Below are 20,694 nucleotides of genomic sequence, written 5' to 3' on the forward strand. Positions count from 1 at the left end.
AGTAAATTTTCAATATTTCATCAGTATTAATCATCAATTAGTACATTTCGTGAACACTGGTGGCCATTCTTCGAGGTCACAATTTCAAAAGTGTGCATTATTTTACTCTATGTTATTCATTTTCTACATATTTCATTATTCAAAATACAAAAACATTTCATTAATAATTTCTAATGAAGACACCAAGTCCAGTAGGATGATATTCCTCTGATGTCCAGAGGCTTCTATTCATACTCTGGAATCCATGGGCCATACATATCATTAGGCCTTGCCGGTTTTGCTCATAGTCAGTTACTAGCTAAGCTGCCCCCTCAGACTCAGGACCCTTAAGCTCATTTCCAATCTCAAATCTTTTGAGATTCCTCTTTAGACTCGGCTTCATGAGGCTTCTGCTCACACTAAGGGCCATCTTTGTAAGGCCCATTGGGCAGGGAGGTGCAGCAAGTGCCTTGTTGCGCTGCCCTGCACCCTGAGAAAGGGCAGAAATGCACTGTGTCTACAAGATACAGCAAATTTCTGTCCTCTTCCTCTGTGCTAGCACACAAATTGCTGCCATGCACCAATGGAGGCACTTTTTCACATGGTGCAAGGGTGCCTGCATTGTGGGGATGATTGTTGATGTGCAGGAAGGGACATCTTCCTGCACAAAAAAACAATGGAGGCAATTTCCTCCTTCTATGTGTACGGCAGAATGCAGAACATATAGAGGAAAAAGGAGGTAGAATAATGGTATTTCTCCCAGTTGAGACACTCTTACATCACCCTAGGGAAGGCATAGGCTTTTGACGCATTTCCAAGTTTATGAAACTTTGTAAATTTGTGAATGCAGCAAAATGCATTGGTGTTGCCTGGGAACACCAAAGCAACACCCATGGAAATGCCTGCCTTGCGCCGAGTAAGGCAACGCAGCGACTTGTGCTGTGTTGCCTTACTCCATCTCTACAAGGCCATGTAAAGCCACGCAAAGTGGCTTGGCGTGGCCTGGAAGATATGGGTGTGCAGCTTGCGCTTCAGATGCGTCACAGAAAGTGATACATTGGCAGCGCAGGCTACTTTTAAATATGGGCCTAAGTTTCCCTGATGCCGCTTCTTACTCTCGGAAGCCCTTGAAATTCAGCTTTTCGATAAGGTTCATCTCACACTCAGGGCCCTTAGAATCCTGTTGGCAAGACCCTTATAATCATGAGATTGCCAGCGCCTTCTATTCACTCTCAGTTTCTATGGAGTTCTGTTCACCCTAAGGCCCTAAAGTCCCTATTCTCAGTTAGGTTTCCGGCAAGGATCCTCATCAGTTTAGGTCCCTGAGCCTACAGCTCACCTTCTGGTTCCTTAGGTTTTTCACTAGCTTTCGGGTCTGTGAGGCCTTTGCTAGCCCCCTGATCCTCAAATGGGATATGTCCATGACCTAAAAAGAAGTGCCAGGGAGCTTGAGATAAGTCAGCTAATACTCATCCTCACTAAAAGGCCCCTGCAGCTTTTGTTCAATGTAGGCCCCCGAGTTGTCTTCACATCTTCAAGTTATTGAGACTATTCCTCGTTTTCAGGCCTTCTAAGCTCCTGTTCACCTTCAGACCACTGACATTTCTAGATCACCCTTAGGTCTCCTAAGGCTTCTAAAAACCCTCAGGTAGTTCCTAAACTTCATGATCATGCTCAGGCATCATTGATGGAACACATCTGGGATTTTAATGGTTCCCTTCTGTGTCTCAAAGAAGCAAAGCATAGCATGGCAATACCTGGTAAAAGAGTATCCTTTGAATGCTAGAGGAAGTGCTAAATTTCTCTTCTTCATAGACATAGTATGGCAAAGGAAATAGCACCAGATGATTCTCCTATGGTTTTAGCACTTCATCTAGAAACAACAGGATTTTCTGTTACCACACAAATCTAGAGACAGAGGCCCTTTCACTTCCCTAGCTCACCTTTGATGGTGGAATGTAACAAACGAGAAAAAAACTGAAAATAATGTTAGGGGAATCATTATGAGTTCCCCAGAGCGGTAACCCCCTGGTTGGAGGAAATAGAATTTTGGAGGTGTGGGGGTCGGTGGGAATATTGCTCGAAGCACTACAACTGGCCCAGTGTTTACGAAACTAGAGAACCATAAATGACTGCAGGCAATGACTGAAGAGACATCTGTAGCCCACGACCACCCTCTTTGTGCACCATGGGGAAGCAAGTAATGCAGTCCACCTTTAAATCTGGCTCTTTCACTGCTGGATCGCAATGGACATAAGAATTGTGTATGAATCATTATCCATCCTTCCCTTGTTCTTACATACCAGGAAACTTGCAACACCCTCTTTTCTTGCTCTGCTCTTTTTACCCTTGGCTTCATTACTCATGCCTCTCATCATTTGTTGTCACTCTCCTCTCCACTATCACTTCATTCTGTTCACTCACCCTCCCTCGCTTTCATAATTTCTCATTACACTCCCTCCACTCACTTAATCTTTCCTTACAGCCTCTTTTTCATCCAGAGGACTCTCTTCCATTCTTTCTGCTCTCCCTCTCTCGTATTTAGCATTGAGTTCATCCTGCCTCTCTTCCCTCCCTGTAATGTCTCTCGCTTTCTCTTCTCACCCCTCCTGTTTCTCCTGCTTCATCATTCTCACTTCTGATGTTCTCCTTCATCTACATTCCTGTCCCTCCTGTGTTGTCTCTCTGTCTCTGACCCCTCTTGTCATTTTACCCTTGCTGAACATGTTTTATGACAGTAAATAAAAATGATTTTTTATGCTTGCTTTTATTGCTTTGTATCAATACCAGTTAAAACATATTTGGTTCTTTTGGTGTTAATATTTTCTATTCATTGGAGAGGAAGGGATCCCTCACGTGCCCCCATGGCTGATAGCTCTTTTCCACCACTCTTCTCTGAATGGTAAAACCTTCCCCAGCATGAATGGTTGTAAAATTGTGGGGGCGTGGTTTTGATGGCAACCAAGATGATAGCTCCGCGCTGAGCTCCTGATAGTTGCCTTCAATTATTTATGAGACTGTTTCTGCACTCATCTGGGCGAGAAAACCACTAAGAGTTTTATCTTGATAATCCAGTGAGTTGTTTCCTGCCATTATCGACCTTCTGGGAAGTATTTGTGAATGTAGCCGGCCCTTAGGGATTTTACCACAGAAGAGAAGGTTGTACTGGCCATTTTTTTTATGCGGTAGCCGTGTTTTCTCAATTCATGACTTGGAACGTTTGAGCTGCTGCACTGTGTAACATTCACTTAAATCTTTCAAGCTCTAGCATGTTTTATTGCATTATGGGGGAAAAGGCCTATTTATTTGTTGCCTAAGTGGAAGCTGAATTTTGGAAGTCGTTCCTGCTCATACATGTGTCTTTGCTACATTAAATATGAACTGCTTCAAGAAGTTCATATGCTCTACAGACATAATTAGAACTTTATTTCTGAATTTTCTTTTCTTAAACAAGTAATTCTTTGTTTGACAATTGAGTGAATTTAATATTATTTTCTCCGGTCTTCTGTGACCTATACTTATATCGTAAACACTAAAAGTGTGTTTTTTCCCTGCAATTAAAAAAAACGTAATGATCCATTGGAATTTTACCATTCATGGGGAAAATAAGAAATTTAAATCTCTGGGCCATCTCCAACAATACTATTCTATCAGACTCAGATTCTACTAAGATTCTACTCATAATGACATGGATAATACCACTTTACAAATGACTGAATCCCACTCAGGTGCCATCCCTAAACTTCCTTTGTCAAATAAACCGTTGTTGTTATCAAACAAAAGGCCAGAAAAGATGTGTCATCTCCTGTGAAACCTTCCTCAACATCTATGGAAATAATTATTGAGGAAAATTGAGCATTGAAACCCTGTATGGAAGAGACTACTAAGATTTTGCAGCATTTGGATGCTGAATGGTCATCTCTTGAATCCTGAGTCTTAACCTCTTAGCTGCTGGGCCTTTTCCCCCCCAGTGCTGAGCCCTTTTTTGGCTATTTGGGGTAGTTCGCGCTTAGGGCTTCATAACTTTTTGTCCACATAAGCTAACCTCGCCAAATTTGCGTCCTTTTTTTCCAACATCCTAGGGATTCTAATGGTACCCAGAGTTTGTGGTTTCCCCTGGAGGAGACCAAGAAAATAGCCAAAATACAGTGAACATTTTGTTTTTTCCAAAAAAATTGGAAAAAAGGTACTGCCGAAGAAGGCTTGTGGTTTTTTCCCTGAAAATGCCATCAACAAAGGGTTTCTGGTGCTGAAATCACTAACTTCCCACCTTTCAGGAACGGGCAGACTTGAATCAGAAAACCACATTTTTCAACACAAATTTGGCATTTTACTGGGACATACCCCATTTTTACTATATTTGGTGCTTTCAGCCTCCTTCCGGTTAGTGACAGGAATGGGTGTGAAACCAATGCTGGATCCCGGAATGCTAAACATTTCTGAAAACTAGACAAAATTCTGAATTCAGCAAGGGGTCATTTGTGTAGATCCTACAAGGTTTTCCTACAGAAAATAACAGCTGAAATAAAAAAATATTGAAATTGAGCTGAAAACAACAGCCATTTTTCTTTATGTTTTACTCTGTAACTTTTTCCTGCGATGTCAGATTTCTGAAAGCAATATACCGTTTTGTCTCCTGGACTCTTCTTGTTGCGGGGATATAAGGGGCTTGTAGGTTCATCAAGAACCCTAGGTACCCAGAGCCAATAAATGAGCTGCACCCTGCAGTTGGTTTTCATTCTATACTGGGTATACAGCAATTCATTTGCTGAAATATGAAGAGTGAAAAAGAGGTATCAAGAAAACCTTTGCATTTCCAAAATGGGATCAAGATAAGGTTTTGAGGAGCAGTGGTTATTTGCACATCGCTGAATTCCGAGGTGCCCATACTAGCATGTGAATTGCAGGGCATTTCTCAAATAGACGTCTTTTTTACACACTCTCTTATATTTGGAAGGAAAAAATGTAGAGAAAGATAAGGGGCAATAACACTTGTTTTACTATTCTATGTTCCCCCAAGTCTCCCGATAAAAATGATACCTCACTTGTGTGGGTAGGCCTAGTGGCCGCGACAGGAAATGCCCCAAAACACAACATGGACACATCCTATTTTTTTTATAGAAAACAGAGCTGTTTTTTCCAAAGTGCCTACCTGTAGATTTTGGCCTCTAGCTCAGCCGGCACCTAGGGAAACCTACCAAACCTGTGCATTTCTGAACACTAGAGACCTAGGGGAATCCAAGGAGGGGTGACTTGCGGGGCTCGGACCAGGTTCTGTTACCCAGAATCCTTTGCAAACCTCAAAATTTGGCTAAAAAAACACATGTTCCTCACATTTCTGTGGCAGAAAGTTCTGGAATCTGAGAGAAGCCACAAATTTCCTTCCACCCAGCGTTCCCCCAAGTCTCCCGATAAAAATGATACCTCACTTGTGTGGGTAGGCCTAGCGCCCGCGACAGGAAACGCCCCAAAGCGCAACGTGGACACATACAAATTTTTGGAAGAAAACAGAGGTGTTTTTTGCGAAGTGCCTACCTGTAGATTTTGGCCTCTAGCTCAGCCGGCACCTAGGGAAACCTACCAAACCTGTGCATTTCTGAAAACTAGAGACCTTGGGGAATCCAAGGAGGGTTGACTTGCGGGGCTCGGACCAGGTTCTGTTACCCAGAATCCTTTGCAAACCTCAAAAAGTGGCTAAAAAAACAAGTTTTCCTCACTTTCGGTGACAGAAAGTTCTGGAATCTGAGAGAAGCCACAAATTTCCTTCCACCCAGCGTTCCCCCAAGTCTCCCGATAAAAATGATACCTCACTTGTGTGGGTAGGCCTAGCGCCCGCGACAGGAAACGCCCCAAAGCGCAACGTGGACACATACAAATTTTTGGAAGAAAACAGAGGTGTTTTTTGCGAAGTGCCTACCTGTAGATTTTGGCCTCTAGCTCAGCCGGCACCTAGGGAAACCTACCAAACCTGTGCATTTCTGAAAACTAGAGACCTTGGGGAATCCAAGGAGGGTTGACTTGCGGGGCTCGGACCAGGTTCTGTTACCCAGAATCCTTTGCAAACCTCAAAAAGTGGCTAAAAAAACAAGTTTTCCTCACTTTCGGTGACAGAAAGTTCTGGAATCTGAGAGGAACCACAAATTTCCTTCCACCCAGTGTTCCCCCAAGTCTCCCGATAAAAATGATACCTCACTTGTGTGGGTAGGCCTAGCGCCCGCGACAGGAAACGCCCCAAAGCGCAACGTGGACACATACAAATTTGTGGAAGAAAACAGAGGTGTTTTTTGCGAAGTGCCTACCTGTAGATTTTGGGCTCTAGCTCAGCCGGCTCCTAGGGAAACCTACCAAACCTGTGCATTTCTGAAAACTAGAGACCTAGAGGATTCCAAGGAGGGGTGACTTGCGGGGCTCCGAACAGGTTCTGCTACCCAGAATCCTTTGCAAACCTCAAAAAGTGGCTAAAAAAACAAGTTTTCCTCACATTTCGGTGACAGAAAGTTCTGAAATCAGAGAGGAGCCACAAATTTCCTTCCGCCCAGCGTTCCCCCAAGTCTCCCGATAAAAATGATACCTCACTTGTGTGGGTAGGCCTAGCGCCCGCGACAGGAAACGCCCCAAAGCGCAACGTGGACACATACACATTTTTGGAAGAAAACAGAGGTGTTTTTTGCGAAGTGCCTACCTGTAGATTTTGGTCTCTAGCTCAGCCGGCACCTGGGGAAACCTACCAAACCTGTGCATTTCTGAAAACTAGAGACCTTGGGGAATCCAAGGAGGGGTGACTTGCGGGGCTCGGACCAGGTTCTGTTACCCAGAATCCTTTGCAAACCTCAAAAGTGGCTAAAAAAACAAGTTTTTCTCACATTTCGGTGACAGAAAGTTCTGGAATCTGAGAGGAGCCACAAATTTCCTTCCACCCAGCGTTCCCCCAAGTCACCCGATAAAAATGATACCTCACTTGTGTGGGTAGGCCTAGCGCCCGCGACAGGAAACGCCCCAAAGCGCAACGTGGACACATACAAATTTTTGGAAGAAAACAGAGGTGTTTTTTGCGAAGTGCCTACCTGTAGATTTTGGCCTCTAGCTCAGCCGGCACCTAGGGAAACCTACCAAACCTGTGCATTTCTGAAAACTAGAGACCTAGAGGATTCCAAGGAGGGGTGACTTGCGGGGCTCCGAACAGGTTCTGCTACCCAGAATCCTTTGCAAACCTCAAAAAGTGGCTAAAAAAACAAGTTTTCCTCACATTTCGGTGACAGAAAGTTCTGAAATCAGAGAGGAGCCACAAATTTCCTTCCACCCGGCGTTCCCCCAAGTCTCCCGATAAAAATGATACCTCACTTGTGTGGGTAGGCCTAGCGCCCGCGACAGGAAACGCCCCAAAGCGCAACGTGGACACATACAAATTTTTGGAAGAAAACAGAGGTGTTTTTTGCGAAGTGCCTACCTGTAGATTTTGGCCTCTAGCTCAGCCGGCACCTAGGGAAACCTACCAAACCTGTGCATTTCTGAAAACTAGAGACCTAGGGGATTCCAAGGAGGGGTGACTTGCGGGGCTCGGACCAGGTTCTGTTACCCAGAATCCTTTGCAAACCTCAAAAAGTTACTAAAAAAACAAGTTTTTCTCACATTTCGGTGACAGAAAGTTCTGGAATCTGAGAGGAGCCACAAACTTCCTTCCACCCAGCGTTCCCCCAAGTCTCCCGATAAAAATGATACCTCACTTGTGTGGGTAGGCCTAGCGCCCGCGACAGGAAACGCCCCAAAGCGCAACGTGGACACATACAAATTTGTGGAAGAAAACAGAGGTGTTTTTTGCGAAGTGCCTACCTGTAGATTTTGGCCTCTAGCTCAGCCGGCACCTAGGGAAACCTACCAAACCTGTGCATTTCTGAAAACTAGAGACCTAGGGGATTCCAAGGAGGGGTGACTTGCGCGGCTCGGACCAGGTTCTGTTACCCAGAATCCTTTGCAAACCTCACAAAGTGGCTAAATAAACAAGTTTTCCTCACATTTCGGTGACAGAAAGTTCTGGAATCTGAGAGGAGCCACTAATTTCCTTCCACCCAGCGTTCCCCCAAGTCTCCCGATAAAAATGATACCTCACTTGTGTGGGTAGGCCTAGCGCCCGCGACAGGAAACGCCCCAAAGCGCAACGTGGACACATACAAATTTTTGGAAGAAAACAGAGGTGTTTTTTGCGAAGTGCCTACCTGTAGATTTTGGCCTCTAGCTCAGCCGGCACCTAGGGAAACCTACCAAACCTGTGCATTTCTGAAAACTAGAGACCTAGGGGATTCCAAGGAGGGGTGACTTGCGGGGCTCGGACCAGGTTCTGTTACCCAGAATCCTTTGCAAACCTCAAAAAGTGGATAAAAAAACAAGTTTTCCTCACATTTCGGTGACAGAAAGTTCTGAAATCAGAGAGGAGCCACAAATTTCCTTCCACCCAGCGTTCCCCCAAGTCTCCCGATAAAAATGATACCTCACTTGTGTGGGTAGGCCTAGCGCCCGCGACAGGAAACGCCCCAAAGCGCAACGTGGACACATACAAATTTTTGGAAGAAAACAGAGGTGTTTTTTGCGAAGTGCCTACCTGTAGATTTTGGCCTCTAGCTCAGCCGGCACCTAGGGAAACCTACCAAACCTGTGCATTTCTGAAAACTAGAGACCTTGGGGAATCCAAGGAGGGTTGACTTGCGGGGCTCGGACCAGGTTCTGTTACCCAGAATCCTTTGCAAACCTCAAAAAGTGGCTAAAAAAACAAGTTTTCCTCACTTTCGGTGACAGAAAGTTCTGGAATCTGAGAGGAGCCACAAATTTCCTTCCACCCAGTGTTCCCCCAAGTCTCCCGATAAAAATGATACCTCACTTGTGTGGGTAGGCCTAGCGCCCGCGACAGGAAACGCCCCAAAGCGCAACATGGACACATACAAATTTGTGGAAGAAAACAGAGGTGTTTTTTGCGAAGTGCCTACCTGTAGATTTTGGGCTCTAGCTCAGCCGGCACCTAGGGAAACCTACCAAACCTGTGCATTTCTGAAAACTAGAGACCTAGGGGATTCCAAGGAGGGGTGACTTGCAGGGCTCGGACCAGGTTCTGTTACCCAGAATCCTTTGCAAACCTCAAAAAGTGGCTAAAAAAACAAGTTTTCCTCACATTTCGGTGACAGAAAGTTCTGGAATCTGAGAGGAGCCACAAATTTCCTTCCACCCAGTGTTCCCCCAAGTCTCCCGATAAAAATGATACCTCACTTGTGTGGGTAGGCCTAGCGCCCGCGACAGGAAACGCCCCAAAGCGCAACGTGGACACATACAAATTTGTGGAAGAAAACAGAGGTGTTTTTTGCGAAGTGCCTACCTGTAGATTTTGGGCTCTAGCTCAGCCGGCACCTAGGGAAACCTACCAAACCTCTGCATTTCTGAAAACTAGAGACCTAGGGGATTCCAAGGAGGGGTGACTTGCAGGGCTCGGACCAGGTTCTGTTACCCAGAATCCTTTGCAAACCTCAAAAAGTGGCTAAAAAAACAAGTTTTCCTCACATTTCGGTGACAGAAAGTTCTGGAATCTGAGAGGAGCCACAAATTTCCTTTAACCCAGCGTTCCCCCAAGTCTCCCGATAAAAATGATACCTCACTTGTGTGGGTAGGCCTAGCGCCCGCGACAGGAAACGCCCCAAAGCGCAACGTGGACACATACACATTTTTGGAAGAAAACAGAGGTGTTTTTTGCGAAGTGCCTACCTGTAGATTTTGGCCTCTAGCTCAGCCGGCACCTAGGGAAACCTACCAAACCTGTGCATTTCTGAAAACTAGAGACCTAGAGGATTCCAAGGAGGGGTGACTTGCGGGGCTCCGAACAGGTTCTGCTACCCAGAATCCTTTGCAAACCTCAAAAAGTGGCTAAAAAAACAAGTTTTCCTCACATTTCGGTGACAGAAAGTTCTGAAATCAGAGAGGAGCCACAAATTTCCTTCCGCCCAGCGTTCCCCCAAGTCTCCCGATAAAAATGATACCTCACTTGTGTGGGTAGGCCTAGCGCCCGCGACAGGAAACGCCCCAAAGCGCAACGTGGACACATACACATTTTTGGAAGAAAACAGAGGTGTTTTTTGCGAAGTGCCTACCTGTAGATTTTGGTCTCTAGCTCAGCCGGCACCTAGGGAAACCTACCAAACCTGTGCATTTCTGAAAACTAGAGACCTTGGGGAATCCAAGGAGGGGTGACTTGCAGGGCTCGGACCAGGTTTTGTTACCCAGAATCCTTTGCAAACCTCAAAAAGTGGCTAAAAAAACAAGTTTTCCTCACATTTCGGTGACAGAAAGTTCTGGAATCTGAGAGGAGCCACAAATTTCCTTCCACCCAGCGTTTCCCAAAGTCTCCCGATAAAAATGATACCTCACTTGTGTGGGTAGGCCTAGCGCCCGCGACAGGAAATGCCCCAAAGCGCAACGTGGACACATACACATTTTTGGAAGAAAACAGAGGTGTTTTTTGTGAAGTGCCTACCTGTAGATTTTGGCCTCTAGCTCAGCCGGCACCTAGGGAAACCTACCAAACCTGTGCATTTCTGAAAACTAGAGACGTAGAGGATTCCAAGGAGGGGTGACTTGCGGGGCTCCGAACAGGTTCTGCTACCCAGAATCCTTTGCAAACCTCAAAAAGTGGCTAAAAAAACAAGTTTTCCTCACATTTCGGTGACAGAAAGTTCTGGAATCTGAGAGGAGCCACAAATTTCCTTCCACCCAGCGTTCCCCAAAGTCTCCCGATAAAAATGATACCTCACTTGTGTGGGTAGGCCTAGCGCCCGCGACAGGAAACGCCCCAAAGCGCAACGTGGACACATACAAATTTTTGGAAGAAAACAGAGGTGTTTTTTGCGAAGTGCCTACCTGTAGATTTTGGCCTCTAGCTCAGCCGGCTCCTAGGGAAACCTACCAAACCTGTACATTTCTGAAAACTAGAGACCTAGGGGATTCCAAGGAGGGGTGACTTGCGGGGCTCAGACCAGGTTCTGTTACCCAGAATCCTTTGCAAACCTCAAAAAGTGACTAAAAAAACAAGTTTTTCTCACATTTCGGTGACAGAAAGTTCTGGAATCTGAGAGGAGCCACAAATTTCCTTCCACCCAGCGTTCCCCCAAGTCTCCCGATAAAAATGATACCTCACTTGTGTGGGTAGGCCTAGCGCCCGCGACAGGAAACACCCCAAAGCGCAACGTGGACACATACAAATTTGTGGAAGAAAACAGAGGTGTTTTTTGCGAAGTGCCTACCTGTAGATTTTGGCCTCTAGCTCAGCCGGCACCTAGGGAAACCTACCAAACCTGTGCATTTCTGAAAACTAGAGACCTAGGGGATTCCAAGGAGGGGTGACTTGCGGGGCTCGGACCAGGTTCTGTTACCCAGAATCCTTTGCAAACCTCAAAAAGTGGATAAAAAAACAAGTTTTCCTCACATTTCGGTGACAGAAAGTTCTGAAATCAGAGAGGATCCACAAATTTCCTTCCACCCAGCGTTCCCCCAAGTCTCCCGATAAAAATGATACCTCACTTGTGTGGGTAGGCCTAGCGCCCGCGACAGGAAACGCCCCAAAGCGCAACGTGGACACATACAAATTTTTGGAAGAAAACAGAGGTGTTTTTTGTGAAGTGCCTACCTGTAGATTTTGGCCTCTAGCTCAGCCGGCACCTAGGGAAACCTACCAAACCTGTGCATTTCTGAAAACTAGAGACCTAGGGGATTCCAAGGAGGGGTGACTTGCGGGGCTCGGACTAGGTTCTGTTACCCAGAATCCTTTGCAAACCTCAAAAAGTGGATAAAAAAAAAGTTTTCCTCACATTTCGGTGACAGAAAGTTCTGAAATCAGAGAGGAGCCACAAATTTCCTTCCACCCAGCGTTCCCCAAGTCTCCCGATAAAAATGATACCTCACTTGTGTGGGTAGGACTAGCGCCCGCGACAGGAAACGCCCCAAAGCGCAACGTGGACACATACACATTTTTGGAAGAAAACAGAGGTGTTTTTTGCGAAGTGCCTACCTGTAGATTTTGGTCTCTAGCTCAGCCGGCACCTAGGGAAACCTACCAAACCTGTGCATTTCTGAAAACTAGAGACCTTGGGGAATCCAAGGAGGGGTGACTTGCGGGGCTCGGACCAGGTTTTGTTACCCAGAATCCTTTGCAAACCTCAAAAAGTGGCTAAAAAAACAAGTTTTCCTCACATTTCGGTGACAGAAAGTTCTGGAATCTGAGAGGAGCCACAAATTTCCTTCCACCCAGCGTTCCCCAAAGTCTCCCGATAAAAATGATACCTCACTTGTGTGGGTAGGCCTAGCGCCCGCGACAGGAAACGCCCCAAAGCGCAACGTGGACACATACAAATTTTTGGAAGAAAACAGAGGTGTTTTTTGTGAAGTGCCTACCTGTAGATTTTGGCCTCTAGCTCAGCCGGCACCTAGGGAAACCTACCAACCCTGTGCATTTCTGAAAACTAGAGACCTAGAGGATTCCAAGGAGGGGTGACTTGCGGGGCTCCGAACAGGTTCTGCTACCCAGAATCCTTTGCAAACCTCAAAAAGTGGCTAAAAAAACAAGTTTTCCTCACATTTCGGTGACAGAAAGTTCTGGAATCTGAGAGGAGCCACAAATTTCCTTCCACCCAGCGTTCCCCAAAGTCTCCCGATAAAAATGATACCTCACTTGTGTGGGTAGGCCTAGCGCCCGCGACAGGAAACGCCCCAAAGCGCAACGTGGACACATACAAATTTTTGGAAGAAAACAGAGGTGTTTTTTGCGAAGTGCCTACCTGTAGATTTTGGCCTCTAGCTCAGCCGGCACCTAGGGAAACCTACCAAACCTGTGCATTTCTGAAAACTAGAGACCTAGGGGATTCCAAGGAGGGGTGACTTGCGGGGCTCGGACCAGGTTCTGTTACCCAGAATCCTTTGCAAACCTCAAAAAGTGACTAAAAAAACAAGTTTTTCTCACATTTCGGTGACAGAAAGTTCTGGAATCTGAGAGGAGCCACAAACTTCCTTCCACCCAGCGTTCCCCCAAGTCTCCCGATAAAAATGATACCTCACTTGTGTGGGTAGGCCTAGCGCCCGCGACAGGAAACGCCCCAAAGCGCAACGTGGACACATACAAATTTGTGGAAGAAAACAGAGGTGTTTTTTGCGAAGTGCCTACCTGTAGATTTTGGCCTCTAGCTCAGCCGGCACCTAGGGAAACCTACCAAACCTGTGCATTTCTGAAAACTAGAGACCTAGGGGATTCCAAGGAGGGGTGACTTGCGGGGCTCCGAACAGGTTCTGCTACCCAGAATCCTTTGCAAACCTCAAAAAGTGGCTAAAAAAACAAGTTTTCCTCACATTTCGGTGACAGAAAGTTCTGGAATCTGAGAGGAGCCACAAATTTCCTTCCACCCAGCGTTCCCCAAAGTCTCCCGATAAAAATGATACCTCACTTGTGTGGGTAGGCCTAGCGCCCGCGACAGGAAACGCCCCAAAGCGCAACGTGGACACATACAAATTTTTGGAAGAAAACAGAGGTGTTTTTTGCGAAGTGCCTACCTGTAGATTTTGGCCTCTAGCTCAGCCGGCACCTAGGGAAACCTACCAAACCTGTGCATTTCTGAAAACTAGAGACCTAGGGGATTCCAAGGAGGGGTGACTTGCGGGGCTCGGACCAGGTTCTGTTACCCAGAATCCTTTGCAAACCTCAAAAAGTGACTAAAAAAACAAGTTTTTCTCACATTTCGGTGACAGAAAGTTCTGGAATCTGAGAGGAGCCACAAACTTCCTTCCACCCAGCGTTCCCCCAAGTCTCCCGATAAAAATGATACCTCACTTGTGTGGGTAGGCCTAGCGCCCGCGACAGGAAACGCCCCAAAGCGCAACGTGGACACATACAAATTTGTGGAAGAAAACAGAGGTGTTTTTTGCGAAGTGCCTACCTGTAGATTTTGGCCTCTAGCTCAGCCGGCACCTAGGGAAACCTACCAAACCTGTGCATTTCTGAAAACTAGAGACCTAGGGGATTCCAAGGAGGGGTGACTTGCGGGGCTCGGACCAGGTTCTGTTACTCAGAATCCTTTGCAAACCTCAAAAAGTGGATAAAAAAACAAGTTTTCCTCACATTTCGGTGACAGAAAGTTCTGAAATCAGAGAGGATCCACAAATTTCCTTCCACCCAGCGTTCCCCCAAGTCTCCCGATAAAAATGATACCTCACTTGTGTGGGTAGGCCTAGCGCCCGCGACAGGAAACGCCCCAAAGCGCAACGTGGACACATACAAATTTTTGGAAGAAAACAGAGGTGTTTTTTGTGAAGTGCCTACCTGTAGATTTTGGCCTCTAGCTCAGCCGGCACCTAGGGAAACCTACCAAACCTGTGCATTTCTGAAAACTAGAGACGTAGAGGATTCCAAGGAGGGGTGACTTGCGGGGCTCCGAACAGGTTCTGCTACCCAGAATCCTTTGCAAACCTCAAAAAGTGGCTAAAAAAACAAGTTTTCCTCACATTTCGGTGACAGAAAGTTCTGGAATCTGAGAGGAGCCACAAATTTCCTTCCACCCAGCGTTCCCCAAAGTCTCCCGATAAAAATGATACCTCACTTGTGTGGGTAGGCCTAGCGCCCGCGACAGGAAACGCCCCAAAGCGCAACGTGGACACATACAAATTTTTGGAAGAAAACAGAGGTGTTTTTTGCGAAGTGCCTACCTGTAGATTTTGGCCTCTAGCTCAGCCGGCTCCTAGGGAAACCTACCAAACCTGTACATTTCTGAAAACTAGAGACCTAGGGGATTCCAAGGAGGGGTGACTTGCGGGGCTCGGACCAGGTTCTGTTACCCAGAATCCTTTGCAAACCTCAAAAAGTGACTAAAAAAACAAGTTTTTCTCACATTTCGGTGACAGAAAGTTCTGGAATCTGAGAGGAGCCACAAACTTCCTTCCACCCAGCGTTCCCCCAAGTCTCCCGATAAAAATGATACCTCACTTGTGTGGGTAGGCCTAGCGCCCGCGACAGGAAACACCCCAAAGCGCAACGTGGACACATACAAATTTGTGGAAGAAAACAGAGGTGTTTTTTGCGAAGTGCCTACCTGTAGATTTTGGCCTCTAGCTCAGCCGGCACCTAGGGAAACCTACCAAACCTGTGCATTTCTGAAAACTAGAGACCTAGGGGATTCCAAGGAGGGGTGACTTGCGGGGCTCGGACCAGGTTCTGTTACCCAGAATCCTTTGCAAACCTCAAAAAGTGGATAAAAAAACAAGTTTTCCTCACATTTCGGTGACAGAAAGTTCTGAAATCAGAGAGGATCCACAAATTTCCTTCCACCCAGCGTTCCCCCAAGTCTCCCGATAAAAATGATACCTCACTTGTGTGGGTAGGCCTAGCGCCCGCGACAGGAAACGCCCCAAAGCGCAACGTGGACACATACAAATTTTTGGAAGAAAACAGAGGTGTTTTTTGTGAAGTGCCTACCTGTAGATTTTGGCCTCTAGCTCAGCCGGCACCTAGGGAAACCTACCAAACCTGTGCATTTCTGAAAACTAGAGACCTAGGGGATTCCAAGGAGGGGTGACTTGCGGGGCTCGGACTAGGTTCTGTTACCCAGAATCCTTTGCAAACCTCAAAAAGTGGATAAAAAAAAAGTTTTCCTCACATTTCGGTGACAGAAAGTTCTGAAATCAGAGAGGAGCCACAAATTTCCTTCCACCCAGCGTTCCCCAAGTCTCCCGATAAAAATGATACCTCACTTGTGTGGGTAGGACTAGCGCCCGCGACAGGAAACGCCCCAAAGCGCAACGTGGACACATACACATTTTTGGAAGAAAACAGAGGTGTTTTTTGCGAAGTGCCTACCTGTAGATTTTGGTCTCTAGCTCAGCCGGCACCTAGGGAAACCTACCAAACCTGTGCATTTCTGAAAACTAGAGACCTTGGGGAATCCAAGGAGGGGTGACTTGCGGGGCTCCGAACAGGTTCTGCTACCCAGAATCCTTTGCAAACCTCAAAAAGTGGCTAAAAAAACAAGTTTTCCTCACATTTCGGTGACAGAAAGTTCTGGAATCTGAGAGGAGCCACAAATTTCCTTCCACCCAGCGTTCCCCAAAGTCTCCCGATAAAAATGATACCTCACTTGTGTGGGTAGGCCTAGCGCCCGCGACAGGAAACGCCCCAAAGCGCAACGTGGACACATACAAATTTTTGGAAGAAAACAGAGGTGTTTTTTGCGAAGTGCCTACCTGTAGATTTTGGCCTCTAGCTCAGCCGGCACCTAGGGAAACCTACCAAACCTGTGCATTTCTGAAAACTAGAGACCTAGGGGATTCCAAGGAGGGGTGACTTGCGGGGCTCGGACCAGGTTCTGTTACCCAGAATCCTTTGCAAACCTCAAAAAGTGACTAAAAAAACAAGTTTTTCTCACATTTCGGTGACAGAAAGTTCTGGAATCTGAGAGGAGCCACAAACTTCCTTCCACCCAGCGTTCCCCCAAGTCTCCCGATAAAAATGATACCTCACTTGTGTGGGTAGGCCTAGCGCCCGCGACAGGAAACGCCCCAAAGCGCAACGTGGACACATACAAATTTGTGGAAGAAAACAGAGGTGTTTTTTGCGAAGTGCCTACCTGTAGATTTTGGCCTCTAGCTCAGCCGGCACCTAGGGAAACCTACCAAACCTGTGCATTTCTGAAAACTAGAGACCTAGGGGATTCCAAGGAGGGGTGACTTGCGGGGCTCCGAACAGGTTCTGCTACCCAGAATCCTTTGCAAACCTCAAAAAGTGGCTAAAAAAACAAGTTTTCCTCACATTTCGGTGACAGAAAGTTCTGGAATCTGAGAGGAGCCACAAATTTCCTTCCACCCAGCGTTCCCCAAAGTCTCCCGATAAAAATGATACCTCACTTGTGTGGGTAGGCCTAGCGCCCGCGACAGGAAACGCCCCAAAGCGCAACGTGGACACATACAAATTTTTGGAAGAAAACAGAGGTGTTTTTTGCGAAGTGCCTACCTGTAGATTTTGGCCTCTAGCTCAGCCGGCACCTAGGGAAACCTACCAAACCTGTGCATTTCTGAAAACTAGAGACCTAGGGGATTCCAAGGAGGGGTGACTTGCGGGGCTCGGACCAGGTTCTGTTACCCAGAATCCTTTGCAAACCTCAAAAAGTTACTAAAAAAACAAGTTTTTCTCACATTTCGGTGACAGAAAGTTCTGGAATCTGAGAGGAGCCACAAACTTCCTTCCACCCAGCGTTCCCCCAAGTCTCCCGATAAAAATGATACCTCACTTGTGTGGGTAGGCCTAGCGCCCGCGACAGGAAACGCCCCAAAGCGCAACGTGGACACATACAAATTTGTGGAAGAAAACAGAGGTGTTTTTTGCGAAGTGCCTACCTGTAGATTTTGGCCTCTAGCTCAGCCGGCACCTAGGGAAACCTACCAAACCTGTGCATTTCTGAAAACTAGAGACCTAGGGGATTCCAAGGAGGGGTGACTTGCGGGGCTCGGACCAGGTTCTGTTACCCAGAATCCTTTGCAAACCTCAAAAAGTGGATAAAAAAACAAGTTTTCCTCACATTTCGGTGACAGAAAGTTCTGAAATCAGAGAGGATCCACAAATTTCCTTCCACCCAGCGTTCCCCCAAGTCTCCCGATAAAAATGATACCTCACTTGTGTGGGTAGGCCTAGCGCCCGCGACAGGAAACGCCCCAAAGCGCAACGTGGACACATACAAATTTTTGGAAGAAAACAGAGGTGTTTTTTGTGAAGTGCCTACCTGTAGATTTTGGCCTCTAGCTCAGCCGGCACCTAGGGAAACCTACCAAACCTGTGCATTTCTGAAAACTAGAGACCTAGGGGATTCCAAGGAGGGGTGACTTGCGGGGCTCGGACTAGGTTCTGTTACCCAGAATCCTTTGCAAACCTCAAAAAGTGGATAAAAAAAAAGTTTTCCTCACATTTCGGTGACAGAAAGTTCTGAAATCAGAGAGGAGCCACAAATTTCCTTCCACCCAGCGTTCCCCAAGTCTCCCGATAAAAATGATACCTCACTTGTGTGGGTAGGACTAGCGCCCGCGACAGGAAACGCCCCAAAGCGCAACGTGGACACATACACATTTTTGGAAGAAAACAGAGGTGTTTTTTGCGAAGTGCCTACCTGTAGATTTTGGTCTCTAGCTCAGCCGGCACCTAGGGAAACCTACCAAACCTGTGCATTTCTGAAAACTAGAGACCTTGGGGAATCCAAGGAGGGGTGACTTGCGGGGCTCCGAACAGGTTCTGCTACCCAGAATCCTTTGCAAACCTCAAAAAGTGGCTAAAAAAACAAGTTTTCCTCACATTTCGGTGACAGAAAGTTCTGGAATCTGAGAGGAGCCACAAATTTCCTTCCACCCAGCGTTCCCCAAAGTCTCCCGATAAAAATGATACCTCACTTGTGTGGGTAGGCCTAGCGCCCGCGACAGGAAACGCCCCAAAGCGCAACGTGGACACATACAAATTTTTGGAAGAAAACAGAGGTGTTTTTTGCGAAGTGCCTACCTGTAGATTTTGGCCTCTAGCTCAGCCGGCACCTAGGGAAACCTACCAAACCTGTGCATTTCTGAAAACTAGAGACCTAGGGGATTCCAAGGAGGGGTGACTTGCGGGGCTCGGACCAGGTTCTGTTACCCAGAATCCTTTGCAAACCTCAAAAAGTGACTAAAAAAACAAGTTTTTCTCACATTTCGGTGACAGAAAGTTCTGGAATCTGAGAGGAGCCACAAACTTCCTTCCACCCAGCGTTCCCCCAAGTCTCCCGATAAAAATGATACCTCACTTGTGTGGGTAGGCCTAGCGCCCGCGACAGGAAACGCCCCAAAGCGCAACGTGGACACATACAAATTTGTGGAAGAAAACAGAGGTGTTTTTTGCGAAGTGCCTACCTGTAGATTTTGGCCTCTAGCTCAGCCGGCACCTAGGGAAACCTACCAAACCTGTGCATTTCTGAAAACTAGAGACCTAGGGGATTCCAAGGAGGGGTGACTTGCGGGGCTCCGAACAGGTTCTGCTACCCAGAATCCTTTGCAAACCTCAAAAAGTGGCTAAAAAAACAAGTTTTCCTCACATTTCGGTGACAGAAAGTTCTGGAATCTGAGAGGAGCCACAAATTTCCTTCCACCCAGCGTTCCCCAAAGTCTCCCGATAAAAATGATACCTCACTTGTGTGGGTAGGCCTAGCGCCCGCGACAGGAAACGCCCCAAAGCGCAACGTGGACACATACAAATTTTTGGAAGAAAACAGAGGTGTTTTTTGCGAAGTGCCTACCTGTAGATTTTGGCCTCTAGCTCAGCCGGCACCTAGGGAAACCTACCAAACCTGTGCATTTCTGAAAACTAGAGACCTAGGGGATTCCAAGGAGGGGTGACTTGCGGGGCTCGGACCAGGTTCTGTTACCCAGAATCCTTTGCAAACCTCAAAAAGTTACTAAAAAAACAAGTTTTTCTCACATTTCGGTGACAGAAAGTTCTGGAATCTGAGAGGAGCCACAAACTTCCTTCCACCCAGCGTTCCCCCAAGTCTCCCGATAAAAATGATACCTCACTTGTGTGGGTAGGCCTAGCGCCCGCGACAGGAAACGCCCCAAAGCGCAACGTGGACACATACAAATTTGTGGAAGAAAACAGAGGTGTTTTTTGCGAAGTGCCTACCTGTAGATTTTGGCCTCTAGCTCAGCCGGCACCTAGGGAAACCTACCAAACCTGTGCATTTCTGAAAACTAGAGACCTAGGGGATTCCAAGGAGGGGTGACTTGCGGGGCTCGGACCAGGTTCTGTTACCCAGAATCCTTTGCAAACCTCAAAAAGTGGATAAAAAAACAAGTTTTCCTCACATTTCGGTGACAGAAAGTTCTGAAATCAGAGAGGATCCACAAATTTCCTTCCACCCAGCGTTCCCCCAAGTCTCCCGATAAAAATGATACCTCACTTGTGTGGGTAGGCCTAGCGCCCGCGACAGGAAACGCCCCAAAGCGCAACGTGGACACATACAAATTTTTGGAAGAAAACAGAGGTGTTTTTTGTGAAGTGCCTACCTGTAGATTTTGGCCTCTAGCTCAGCCGGCACCTAGGGAAACCTACCAAACCTGTGCATTTCTGAAAACTAGAGACCTAGGGGATTCCAAGGAGGGGTGACTTGCGGGGCTCGGACCAGGTTCTGTTACCCAGAATCCTTTGCAAACCTCAAAAAGTGGATAAAAAAAAAGTTTTCCTCACATTTCGGTGACAGAAAGTTCTGAAATCAGAGAGGAGCCACAAATTTCCTTCCACCCAGCGTTCCCCAAGTCTCCCGATAAAAATGATACCTCACTTGTGTGGGTAGGCCTAGCGCCCGCGACAGGAAACGCCCCAAAGCGCAACGTGGACACATACAAATTTTTGGAAGAAAACAGAGGTGTTTTTTGCGAAGTGCCTACCTGTAGATTTTGGCCTCTAGCTCAGCCGGCACCTAGGGAAACCTACCAAACCTGTGCATTTCTGAAAACTAGAGACCAAGGGGATTCCAAGGAGGGGTGACTTGCGGGGCTCGGACCAGGTTCTGTTACCCAAAATCCTTTGCAAACCTCAAAAAGTGACTAAAAAAACAAGTTTTCCTCACATTTCGGTGACAGAAAGTTCTGGAATCTGAGAGGAGCCACAAATTTCCTTCCACCCAGCGTTCCCCCAAGTCT

This window comes from Pleurodeles waltl, chromosome 3_1 (genome assembly GCF_031143425.1).
Source record: "Pleurodeles waltl isolate 20211129_DDA chromosome 3_1, aPleWal1.hap1.20221129, whole genome shotgun sequence".
In the NCBI taxonomy this organism is placed as follows: Eukaryota; Metazoa; Chordata; class Amphibia; order Caudata; family Salamandridae; genus Pleurodeles; species Pleurodeles waltl.